Source organism: Nanorana parkeri, unplaced genomic scaffold (assembly GCF_000935625.1).
Source record: "Nanorana parkeri isolate BGI_ZX_2015 unplaced genomic scaffold, ASM93562v1 scaffold199, whole genome shotgun sequence".
Taxonomy (NCBI): Eukaryota; Metazoa; Chordata; class Amphibia; order Anura; family Dicroglossidae; genus Nanorana; species Nanorana parkeri.
Genome location: NW_017306467.1, coordinates 1,262,774 through 1,266,526, shown reverse-complemented (window position 1 = coordinate 1,266,526; position 3,753 = coordinate 1,262,774).

Sequence of the window (3,753 nt, the reverse complement as noted above, 5' to 3'; positions counted from 1 at the left end):
GCAACGAGGCGTGCCTCCTGGACGGGGCGGGGCTTCTTCTGACACATGCTAGGCCATGCAGACACGTGGGGTGTTGTGTTGTGAGTAGTGCAAGAAGAGAAGAATGAATGAAATGGTGTTACTGAGAGCGGGGCTTCTCCATGTTGGTGACCATCCGATTTCCCATTCTATGGAAGGCAGTGTTTGTCAGGCGATATTTAGTGTGCACGTTGAAGGGTCCATTCACCCCTGCATTTAGTTGAAGCTGTCACCTACTGGACTTATACTGTATGCTGAGTGCACTGGTACACTGCATTTCCATTCATACTCAATAGCACCCCAATGCGGTTTCCAGCATGCATGCGTTGCAGCATCATGTAACATGTGGTACTACTATCATGTGCATTGCGTTAATAAAAAGTGGTGCATGCATTACTTTTTTTCATGGCAACTCAACACACCTTATTGCAATACTGTGCAATGTGCGGTGCAACAGTGCATGTCTGCTGGGAGGCGCGGGGGGTGGTTGGGGTGCCATTGAGAATGGATGGCAACACAGCAGCTCACCTAGCATAGAACCATGCGATAGTGTGCGCCAATCACATGGATTAGGTATGTTTATGCAACACTACAGGCCCTAAATGTGTAGCGCGAGCCTCCAATATTTTGTTGTTTTTGTCCAAATATATCTACTTTGAGGTGTCATATGTTTGATTTATTAAACCTAATTTTTTTCAGTGTAGCCGCTCTGCCCTAAGAAGGAGTGACACTTTAATTTTAAGGTTGAATCTTTTAATTGATGTGTTTTTTTTTAAAGAAAATGGAAACACAAACAATTACATGAAAGAAATAGGTTGGCCAATGTAGGTACAATACGTTATTCACAAAAGGGTGAAGAGTTTTGGAGAATGCAGGATAAGTGAACAATCTAGGACAAAATACCTCAAGTGGAAAGAGATGAATTGGAGAATTTTTCCAAATCAGCTATGTTGTCCTAGATCAGTGATGGCGAAGCTTTTTGAACCCGAGTGCCCAAACTGCGACGCAAAATCAATTTATTTACCTCAAAGTGCCAGCGCTGAAAAGTTTAGTACTGTATTGCAGTTCGGGCGCTCGGGTTTAAGAAATGTTCAACATCACTGCCTTAGGCCCTATTCACACCATGCAACATACCTTACAAACGGAGCCGGGGTAGCGCGAGTGTTCGGGGCGCTCCAGCGACCTTCACCGTCGGGCTGAATTCAAAAATCGTGCGACATCCGCGGGAAAAAGGGTCCTGCTGAAGCGACGTGCGACATAGAGCTGTACATTAGAACAGCTCCATTGAATAACATTGGCAGGCAACTTCTCGCGATATCGCGCATCAAATGCACACGTGCCATAGGTCCGCCACCACTGTCCTAGATTGTTCACTTCTCCTGCCCTCTCCAAACTCTTCACCGTGGTACCCTACCCTGGTAAATAAGACATACAGTGTGGAAAATAATGATTTGATCCCCTGCAGATTTTGTAAGTTTCTATACTTGTAAATCTTAACTGGGGCAGGCCCTGTGATCCGGATTAGTCTTATTATAAATGGCAGTCTCCAGGCCTGGAGGGTGCATTGTTTAGGTTCCTGTGCTGAGTCATTACAATTTTCTGAAACTCAAAGCATTAAATACCTTTTTACCTATGCTTCAGGGGCAGCTTGCCAAGGTAATAGGCTTAGGCCTCGTTCACACTATCCTCAGTGCGTTCCGGCCCGATTGTGGCTGGAACGCACTGGATCGCATAGCGGCCGCCTCAGTTTGTTGTGGGGCGGGAGGGGGCATGGTGGTCCATTCAAGTGAATGGCACCGTCACCACGTCCTCTGGCCACAATGCAATCAGCTGCATGGGAACGCAAGGCACATGAATGCCTGCGGTCCCGTCCAAAAAGATAGTTCTTGCAGCATTTTTTCGGACAACCGGACCGCAGGCATTGATGTGCCTTGCGTTCCCGTGCAGCCGATCGCATTGCGCCCCCACGCGCCCCACAACGTAGTGAGCCGGCCAAAATGTGATCCAGTGCGTTTCGGCCACAATCGGGCCGGAAGGCACTGATGATAGTCTGAACAGGCTGCCCTAGTTAAGATTTACAAGTATAGTACACCACTCCAAGCGTGCTGTAATGGCTCAGGTAAGAAAGATGATGAGCAGAATTCCTACTGCTGAAGAAAACAGTATTGCATCTGTCTGAAATGCCAATGCACACATGAAACTGCAGGGAAGGTGGATGACACCAGACCAATGAAGCTCATGCATTCCTGGCAGAATAGGCTGATAAGTGCATTATTGACTTGGACCTGGCCAGCACTTTTGCAGCTTTTTGGGGTAGAAGACAAATTGTGACCTGTAATGTGTTGAAGAGCATTCCAAGGTACTCTCTGCTCTATGTTGGCTTCAGTTGACTCTTCTGATGGTCCCTTAAGGCATATGTACAGCCAAATAATTTTTTGGGTGTTGGATAGAGTAGAGAAGGACTAAAATACTTTTTTTTCAGCTTATTTTTTTCTGTCTGTGTCTTGTTGGGGTGATTTCCCTTTTTATCCCAAAGACATAACATGAAATAAGAGGTAATCTCTACAATGTGTGGGGAATTTCCTTCTTAGGCCTCATTCACACTAGAAACGGCCGGCATGTACAGCTCCGTGCTGCGTGCACGACCATATTGGGCCACTCCTGGAAAGGACAGGTGCTGCGTGTGATTAGTACGCAGCCCCTGTCCTTCTCTATGGGAATAAGCGGCTGTACGCCACCCTACGCTCACTTGTCCTACAAGTCCGTGTGGGTGTCCGTACTCATACGCTGACAGGATGGATCCTGTCTGCGTCCGAGCTGGGACACCCGCACCCGTACACAGGGCCGGCCTTAGGGGTTTGTAAAGCTTCCTCGCACAGGGCGCCTAAAGGCCTAAGGCCGGCCCTGTGCGTACGGACGTGCACTTGAGGTGAGCGTAGGGCGGCGTACGGCCGCGTATTCCCATAGAGAAGGACAGGGGCTGCGTATTAGTCACACGCAGCACCTGTCCTTCCCGGGAGCTGCCCAATACGGCCGTGCACGCAGCACGGAGCTGTACGTGCCAGCCGTTTCTAGTGTGAATGAGGCCTTAGACCAGGTGTGCCCACAAGGTCGATCGCGATCTACCAGTCGATCATGTAGCGATCACTGGTAGATCTCAATGCCCTCTCCTTCTGTCACGGTGGCTTCTCTGGATCCCCGCTGCTCTCCCCATCTGTATGCAGCGGGGATCCGAGGAGAAGTGAAGGAACCGCTGCAGCCAACGATGAGGAGAGACAGAGAGACACTCGGCCTGGATCTGACAGCCGGCGCCTCTCTCTCCCCTCACCGCTCGGCCTTAGTTCTGTGACAGCGGCTGAAGTGCTCTTTCACTTTTCGTCGGATCCCCCGCTGCCTCTGCCCGGGAGAACAGGGGGGATCCAGAGAAGAAGCTGAGCCCCATCTGCGTGGCCAAGCGGCAGAGGATCGGTACATATCAGTGATATGTACCGGTCCTCTGTGCAGGACAAACACTGGAGTGATCAGCTGATCACTCCAGTGTTTGTAAATACCGTAACTGGGGACACATAGTACAACGTGTCCCCAGTAATGAATGAGTTTCTCAATGGGGAGTAGCACTCTGTACAGAGGCTCCTCCCCATTCAGAAACTGTAAAAATAAATTTAAATTTAAAATATTGAAATAAGAAATAATGAAAATAAAATAAAAAATAGTAAAATATAAAGAAATTTTTTT